We start from the raw sequence: 9,027 nt of genomic DNA, 5'->3' as shown, positions 1-9,027 counted from the left end.
CTGGTTGACAAAACATTTACTGTAGAACCTTTAGAGTAGAGAAAGAGATGAGACATAGCCTCCTACAGTCTGATATAGCCAGGGCTCTAAAGTTTAAGCAAAGATAAATATATGCCAGCAGACTAAAAGAAGATAGTTCTCCAGAGGTCCAGAGAGAAGTTAGTCATGAGCTCTCCACCGGACACTAGTCTCTTAAACATACAGTTCTGAGAGTCTAATCATGGAAGAGAAGGGAGAGGCAGCTAAGAAACCACTTGCACTCAACCCACTTAGATAAACAGAAACATGGTAAAGATGTCATTTACAAAAATGGAAAGGACCAAAATGCAATCACAACAAATAAAAAAACAATACTAAGGAAATTAAATACAGGTTGTGAAATTTCCAAGGATGATGAAAATAACTTTCTTCAAGTATGCAAAGAGCAAAAGAATGATTTGGGGAGAATACTATAAAGTTTCTATACAGAAGAGAGTGGAAGCAAAGCTTTGCAGATATTTTCTCTAAGGTCATAGATGATTGCTGCCCAGTCCTATTTGGTCCTGCTTTTCATGAGGCACTGATGAGCCACAGTGCTCAACCTTCCTTGGCCATGGCTAGGAAGCCACAGTCAACAAATGCACAGATACTCAAAGTGAGACTTGACACATGGATGCTGAAAGAGGGAGTCTCTCTTCTGAATCCCTGAATTCAACCATGTTGGAAACAAGCCTTAGCCCTAAATCGCTCAACTATTTGAACTGAGGTATTATTTTTTATCCCAGGAGTTCAAATTGGATTTCTTGCAGTTTTATCACGGGAATCTCAACTAATGCATTGGTTAAGAAGTTTAGGTGTCACATTAGAAAGGAGAAAACAGATATTGGGATGAAGACATTAAAGTCCAAGCTAGGTAAGGAAGTTAGAAAAAATGCACATTTTAAAGGACTTTGAAGATCAGAAAAGGCTTCACTCTATAAGACCAAAAGAAGGCTCAGATCACATCAGTGAACCATAAATACTCATCTTTGAAGAACTATGGAGAACGAGAGTCTTGCTGGCAGGTGGGAAAGGGCAAATAAATGTTTCCACTTTCAAAAAGGTGAAAGCACCTCAGTGCTTTAAACTACTTACCAAAGAGACTGGATGGATCTCTGGCACAACTTTTGAGTATAAATGGTTAGTAAATATTTAGGAAGTAAAAAGATGATCACTAGGAAGCAAGATAGGTTTGTATGGTTCAAATAATACCCAGATTATGTCATTTCTTCTTTTACCTACATTTACTAGAGAATTTGCAGGGAATATTTATAATACCCAGTACTGTCTGAGGCACTATTCTGATATAGCAGAGTATCATGTGCAGTCTTTGTAGTCATGTTGATTTGCTTTGTTAATCACAATATATTTTACCATGCATTGCCAATCTAAAATGTTTCAAAACGGTCACATAACTACATGCAGCCATGCACATAACCACATGCACACACACAAATGTGACTAGTATGCTTCAACATATATACATATCCACATATACACACATACTACACATACAAGTAAGTACATACACAAACACAATACATACATGCTCCTATGCTTATAAGACACATGGAATAAACACATCATACATTTATATGTAATGCCTAAGTGCATGTATCCACACTCACATACAAACATGCACACATGCTAAAAACATAATGCAAACAACAATCAAATTCCAGAGATATATAGGAGAAAATTGGGGTAAGGAAACATATTTAAAGTCATACAACTATTACAAAATAATGCTTTTTAATTTAGAATTTTATGATTCTTAAACGAATATGCCTTGCCAACAAAGGGAATTTTATACAAGGAATGCTAACTAAAAGAAGAATGGCAAGCTGAAGAGATAACTAAGGTACATTAAACTTAAAACTTTAAAAATTTGAATGGCAATAGAGAAAGCATTACAATCAAGACTGAAAATAATTCAAAAACAAGTAATATGTTGTTGGAAGAATTGGAATTCAAGCTGAATAGAATAAGAAGAAAGGTAATGTAGTAAAATGAGTTCTCAGACCCAGGTCACAGAACAAGAAAGAGATTTATTTTTTTCTTGGCTGTGAGCTCAAGAAATTAACAATGAGAAGTTGCTGCTGAAAGAATGAACTCATCCCCACACTGCATTAACAGCAACAATGCAGCTCAGGAGAAGGAAGAAAATTAATATATTTAACCATATGGGGAGTAAATCAACACTGGCACTTGCTCAGAGGGGACTGTCCTCAATGATGAAGAAAGAAGCTTTGTCACAACACAGATTAGAGAAAGGTGGAAACTATGTTTAATGAGAGAAATGAAGACTTACACAATGGGTGGGTGAGAAGTCATTACACATTCCCCTTACTGTTCAGAGAGTTTTCAAAGGCAAAATGAGAATTGGTAGAAAGAAGTCACTGTGAGTGAGAATTCAACACGATATAAATAAAAGAGATACTCAGTAAGGCAGAGATTAAATTCAGTGCTTAAACATTTTAATAAGATAATGCTTCCCTGACATAAAGTCAGAGTCAGCCTCAGTCTTGAAAAGAAGCAATCTTCCAGGCTCCCACATGTAAATGCAGGTGATTTGCCCTAGAAATTCCTTCAACAAAAGCATTAAATAATCTCTGTGAAAGGAAGTAGATCTAGTCTAAGAAGTCTAAGTTTCTCTGGGAAAGTGAAAATGTGGATCTCAGCTTGTGTGTTCCAGATTTTGAAATACGGAAAAGTGTCTTGAGCATCAAAGTGAAAATCCATTAGAGAACCACAGAGAGCCATTTATTGCTATAAAGTCATTTATTGCTGTAAACATGGAAATGAGTGTAGGAAGTGTTACCTACTTGCAATGGAATATATGACTGAGTCTGAAAGCCTCTTGGACTGTAGGATATTTTAAAAGTCTCCTCATTTTGGTTTATCGAATGCTTGACTGAATAATAATTTGTGAACATATGTGCAATCACCTTGGCTTCCAAATGTAACATATCGGTATGAACAATTCAGAGACGCAGGCCACCAAAGGCATGACCTAGATGAAGCAAACTTCACATCTGTGCAAACCAGTCTCCAACAGCTGATGGCCGCCCCTTCATTATGTTGACCAGCATCCAAGATCACTAGACAATCAGAGAGGGACGGGAACAAAAGGGAGATATTGTGTTATTAATGTAGGCAGGTGCTTGGCTGGACAGCATTAGAGGAAACTTCCTTCACTAGTTACCATGAACTTTGGTTCTTCTAATTACAAAGAAGTGGAAATTATAAGACTAAAGAAACAGAATCAGAGAAAAGCTTTGGTATGCATTTCATCTTCTTATTAATTCATCACCCAACCATACTTAATATTACAAGTACTGGTTTGAGACCTATGCCTGAAATGGGAAAACTTGAAGCATTCCAGAATGCTTGAGTCCCAAGCCAATGTTTCTTGAAAATTGTGGCAGATAAAGAGTAAAGGAATGTTTGCAGCTGTATTAGTTTCCTATTGCTACAGCAACAAATGACCACGAATTTGGTGATAAAAGATAATACAAGCTAATTATCTTATGGTGCCAGATGTCAGAAGTACTAAGTGAGTCTCACTGGGTTACAGTCAAAGCATCAGCAGAGCTCTGTTCCTTCCAGGCCTCTAGGGGAGAACTACCTTCCCCTGCTTTGCCAGCTTCTAGTTGCTGCCTGTGTCTCTTTGTTCCTGATCCCCTTAAAGCATCCTCATCACTCCAACCTCTGCTTCCATCGTCACTGTCACATCTCCTACTGCCCTACCTCTCTCTTTTCCTTGGAAGCAGCCTTCTAATGGCCTTGCACCTCCCAGGAGAATCTCTGATTTCTAGATTTTTTTTCAGTACTGATGATTACATTCAGGACTTTTGCACTCAAGATCTCCCTTTAGAAAAAATCTTTCGGAGTTGATACACATACATAACACATCTTAATTGTTTTTCTTAATTTTCTTTCCTTCTCTCCACCTCCTTTCATCTCTTGGCCCCCTTCCTATTTGCAAAAGATCTATCTCAGGGGGAGAGACTTTAAAGCAATCCTCTTGTCTTGCTATACCCCCATCCTTCATCTAATACACCAGATCTACATCTTTGTTGAAGGATTTTCCTGGAGCCTTATCCTCTCCAAACTAATGGGTGAACTTGTGTTGGGATTTCCTGAAAACTCAACCTCTGTCTTAGCTTTAATAGAAATAAGAAGAAGAACTAGGAGGAGGAGAGGAAAAAAAAGAGGAGGAGGAAGAAGGAAGAGGAAGAAAGGGAAGGAGGAGGGAAAAGCACAGAGTAAGAAAGAGGGAGACAAGAAGAAGAGGAGGAGGGCAAGAGGGGGCAGGAGATGTGGATATTCCTTCAGTTGCTTCTGGTAGTGACAGCTCAGGATTCCTGCTAGCACTCAGGGACAATGAGGCAGGAGGATTACAAGTCTGAGCCCAGCCTGGGCAAGTTAGTAACTTGGCAAGACCCTGTCTCAAAAACAGGAAAGGTGAGGATGGATGTAGCTCAGTGCAAAAGTCCTGGGTTTAATCACCAACACTGAAAAAGAGTATCTTAACATGGGAGACAAAGTGGCCTTACTTGAGACTTAGTAAACAAATCTCTATCACAATATCTCTATCAAGACAAACTTTTTATTTAGTATAGTTTTCACAAACACCTGTCTCTGACAGAATTATCACTTCTGTTTCTGCCAACACCAGGCAGTAGTCAATCCCAGATTTTACTCACTCTGTGAGGGTAACAAAAGAGAGCAGTGCCCATTCCCTTCCATAGTCCAACTTGCTTATTAGAAATTAGAATTTTTATGTTTCTTGCTCAGACCAAACGAAGTCTGAAAATCAGTAGACATTTTGACTGGCAGCCACAGGAACTACAAAACAAGACACATAAGACTTTTTACTTTGTGGTTACTTGCACAAGAGGAAAAAGTTCTGCATATTCCACAACCAGTGAAGGGTAATCTTCAACCCTTTGTCTGGGAGCAACCTGGCAACTCAGCACCCTTAACCACAAAGAAAGAATGGTCAACATATCAACATAGATTCCTGGGGAATCCCTTTTGCAGTAAAATACAGCATTCTTTTTATTGCTATACCACCTACAGACAGCAAACAGTAATTTCATTATTGCTACCTTATTCTGATGAAACTAACTTCCTTTTCTTTACCAGCAAAATTTGAGGCTGTTAACTTTCAATTTTAGCAATCATAATGGGGAGGTCACCCCACACGTCCCAAGAGAAAGGAGTAGATCTGTTAGAGACATATCTTAGAACTTCTTATAATTCTTTTATAACCTCTACCTATTACAAGTCTTTCTCATGAAAGCATATACAAAACTGTAGGACGTCAGTGTGGGCTTTACCCTAGCAGACATAGACCTATTAGCTTGAGTATATTTTTATTTAAGAATAACTTATGAAAATGTAAGAGGGATGTGATACTAAAGTTAGATTAACCCTGTCCAACCTCCACACAAACCCCCTTTTGTCTAATTGACTTTGCCCTATACCATTGTTCTGACTGAGCTGATCTATATATTCCCTTCTGCAATGCAGAAAAGCAAGGAAAGCATTCCCCAGTGGGAGGAAGCTGGTGAGAATAGGCCCCATGGTACCCAATCCTTTCTTCCTTAATTCTGAGTTCCACAAATGACCACTGCAGCAGGGTCATATTTATCCATTATGTTTTAACAAAAATTTGTCAACTGTCTATGGGGTTTGAAAGATGCAGAAAATTCAAGAATTGTAATTATTTTTTCATACTTTGAAGATAAAACTTACTTTTCTTACCCATCTTATGTATTTACAAACAAAAAGATATACAATTGTATATGTAATTTTAAAATTAAAGAGAGACACTACCACATACTACTCTGTCCACTCTACTATATATCATCCTAGGCAAATATTATAACTTCATATCCCAATCTATAAAATGGAGAAAATAATACTTCTTAAGATGGTTCTAGAATTGCCTAGGATTATTCATTCTCTGTTTTATGTAAAGAAAGCACTTGAGTGTTACTGGGCCTCAGAACAGATGCAGCTCGCTTGTTTGAGTTCAGGCTTCTCCTTTGCTACTCACTAGCTATGCCTTTGGATGTTGTTCTTCTTAGCTTTAATGTCCTTATTTATATCTTTTTTTTTTTTTGGTACCAGGGATCAGACTCAGATCCTTGGGCTTGCAAGGTAATATCTTTATTTATAAAATATAAAAACAATGATATTCTCCGTGAGTTTAGGAATAGTCAAATGAGTATATATATTCAAAATACCTAAAAGAAAAACTGAAACACAGTAAAGCTATTAGGATCATTCAGTTGTCAGAGTCTAAAACTGAACTAAAAGTCATTTAAGAATGAAAGGGAAGTACAACTGGAAAATTTTTGACGTGCCTTCAGGCACAGCTGGTTCCAGGAGCTCAAATAGTCAAGTTTCTGTCTTATCATCTTTTGATTCCACTTGGTCCTTCCTAGCTTCATTTTCAGAGGGGATTTTATCCCACCCTAGTGAAGAATGCTTGCCCAAAATATCCTGGAAGAAAGCCCAAAGAAATATTCTGATTGATTTTATTTAGATTAAGAGCCCACACCAGAACCAATCACCAGAGAAAAGAACACAGTGTATTGATTCACTCATCATGCCTACTCACTGACCTCTGAGTAGAAGCTGAGTTTGTTTTATCATATTCACAACAACCAACCTCATGAGAAAGAAGAATTCCAACCCCAAACCAGAACGAAGGACAGACAAAATAACAAGTATCTACTACAATAAGCAATAAGCATTATATATTTTGTTTATTGTGATTAATAGTGTTAGGGCTATCACCTAGATAAATAATGCGTGAGTGTCAGTTCTCCAAAGAAGTGGAACCAGAAGTGGTAAGATCTATATCTATGTATCTATAGAGAAAGACTTAGTATGAGGAATTGGCTAGTGTGGCTATGAGGAATGACAAGTCCCAAGGTCTGCAGAGTGAGTTGACTGGCTGGAGACCCAGGAGAGCCAATAGTGTAGTTTAAGTCTGAAAGCCAACAGGCTCAAGACTCCCCCAATGCCAATGTTTCACTTTAAATCCAAATGCATGAAAAATCAATATCTCAGTGAAAAGGTAGTCAAGCAGGAGCTTGACCTGGGCCAGCTAAAAGGTCAGCTCTTTTGTTGTATTCAGACCTTCTAGAGATTGGGTATATTTCGCCCACATTAAAAATCACATTAACCATCATTTTAAGCCACCTACAGAGAAGGCAATCACATTTACTCAGTTCCACAATTCACACATCAATCTCATCCAAAAACGTCTTCGTAGAAACATCCAAAATATTGTTTGACCAAATATCTTGGTACCCCAAAGCCCAGTCAAGTTAACATGTAAAATTAACTGTCGCAAATAGGAAATAATAGGAGCCTGGAGGAAAAAACACAAATACTGAGAATTTTCTTTAACACTAAGCAATAGCATAAAGGAACAGAAGTTTTCTGACACTTACGGTTTAAAGATGCCTCAACATGAGGTCTGCCCACACCCTACTGAGGTCCTGAGTCGCACAGAACAAGTCAAATCAGACTGCTGCAGACAGGCATGTCTGTGCACGCCTTACTGAGGTCCTGAGTAGCTCAGAAGATGCTGAATCACCCCACTGCAGACAGACAGGTCTGCCCACGCCCTACCGAGGTCCTGAGTCACACAGAAGACACCAAATCAACCCACTTCAGACAGGCAGACACCTGGTTCCACACTACAAAGATGCAGAGGACATCAGACCACCAGACCAAGGTACTGAGTCCAGCTGCTCCTGGGCCAGAGGAATGGGTTTCCAGGCCACCATCCCTCCCACCACTCCCAGCCCAGAGGTAAGGGCTTCTGAACAGGCATCCCACTGCTCCGGGTCCAGAGGAAGAGGCTTCCTGGCCACCATCCCTACCACTGCTCCCAGCAACTGTCCCACCTCTCGCAGCTCAGAAGAGGTAATCTGTGCAGGCACTAACAGCCCCCCGCCCCAGTCGAAATGAGAAAACACATAAATAAGTCTCAAAACCAGACTTCCAGATCACCTACAGCAACCCCAAAGGGAAATGAGATGGAACACTCTGATACTCAACCACCTGGACCCAGTGAACTGACAACAAAAGGGGATCTGGAAAAATTGAAATCAGAAATAATTTCTCAGATAACAGGAGAAATTGTGCCCCTAGTGCAAGACATGATTAATAAATCTAGAGAGGAGCTGAGGAACATGATGGAATCCCAACATAAGAAACAAATGGAATCCATAAAACAGATGCAAATAGATTTCCAGGACATGAAAAATTCCACTGAAAGTCTATACAGCAGAATGAGCCAATGTGAGGACAGAATTTGAGATATAGAAGATAAGATTGCAATTAGTGACCAGGACAAGAAAAATTGCTTCAAAATTGTAAGGGAACATGAGAAATCAATCCAGCAGCTGCTAGATGATGCAAAGAAGAATAACATAAGACTGATTGGAGTCAATGAAGAAACAGGAGAGAGTGGAGATGACATAAAAAATCTCTTCACAGAAATAATGGCAGAAAACTTCCCAAGCAGGGGAAAAGAACTTGACATACAGATAAGTGAGGCATATAGGACTCCAAATAGCCTTGATCAAAAAAAATCTACACATAGGCATATAATTGTTAAGATTCCAGAAACACAACAGAAGAACAAAGTTCTACAAGCAGTCAGAGAAAAGAAACAAATCACATACAAAGGAAAGCCCATCAGAATCACAGCAGACTTCTCAACACAAACCCTCAAGGCAAGAAGAGCTTGGAGTGACATATTCCAAGCCCTAAAAGAAAACAGCCTCCAACCCAGATTGATGTGCCCCGAAAAACTATCTTTCAAAATTGATAGAGACATAAGATACTTTCATGATAAAGAGCACCTTAGGAACTTCGTGAATGCCAAACCAGCACTCCAAAGAATTTTACACAATATCCTAGGAACAGACATTGAGGATCACAACCCCAGGAAGCAAAGCAGAATGAACTCATCTG

At 38.9% G+C, this 9,027-nt stretch overlaps 1 long non-coding RNA gene across 1 annotated transcript; it reads right to left on the bottom strand.

The window, feature by feature from the left end:
- Window positions 1-2,121: 2,121 nt before the first annotated feature.
- On the bottom strand, window positions 2,122-7,616 carry LOC147823565 (uncharacterized). The gene is made up of 3 exons (XR_015443672.1): window positions 7,494-7,616; window positions 4,728-4,869; window positions 2,122-3,119 (listed from the first exon to the last, which is right to left on the bottom strand). It is a non-coding gene; the product is annotated as an uncharacterized LOC147823565 (long non-coding RNA).
- Between the last annotated feature and the right edge of the window lie 1,411 nt (window positions 7,617-9,027).

This window comes from Heterocephalus glaber, unplaced genomic scaffold (genome assembly GCF_053883595.1).
Source record: "Heterocephalus glaber isolate CG9 unplaced genomic scaffold, H.glaber_assembly_v1.0 deba00001572, whole genome shotgun sequence".
In the NCBI taxonomy this organism is placed as follows: Eukaryota; Metazoa; Chordata; class Mammalia; order Rodentia; family Bathyergidae; genus Heterocephalus; species Heterocephalus glaber.
Note: the sequence above shows the minus strand (reverse complement) of the source record. Positions and strands in the feature narration are given on the sequence as shown.